Consider the following 487-nt stretch of genomic DNA (forward strand, 5'->3'; position numbering starts at 1 on the left):
AGAGAGAGAGAGAGAGCTAGACTCCTATGCTTTCGAAAGTACGGAGGCCTCCGTGCTTGTAAATTGTTTTCAATAATGGGACGTCCGATTCGGCGATCGGTTCCGTTAAACATGATCTACGCTATTAGAACTATCTAGAAACCAAATTTCATAATTTTTTAACTTCGTTTGCCTAGTGAACGAGTAGCCTCAAAATGAACGGCGGAAAATAAAAATCTCATAAAAAACAGTGATAAATGACTGGAACCCCCTGCAGTGTACAAAATAAATTTTGTAAAATCGGAAGTATTGTTCTTGCTATTGATGTTAAGTAGAATTTTCTATTAAAGTTTATGTAATTTGAATACTTCTACACCGTTGAACTTAAAAACGTGTCACATCGGCCGTTAAAATAGTCATTTTTGAGCATGTGATCGCTTGATAAATGATGTCGAAAAATTATAAAATTTGGTTTCTTGATAGTTTCAATAGGGTAGATTTTACCTAA

The sequence above is a fragment of the Ananas comosus genome, linkage group 10 (genome assembly GCF_001540865.1).
Source record: "Ananas comosus cultivar F153 linkage group 10, ASM154086v1, whole genome shotgun sequence".
Taxonomy (NCBI): Eukaryota; Viridiplantae; Streptophyta; class Magnoliopsida; order Poales; family Bromeliaceae; genus Ananas; species Ananas comosus.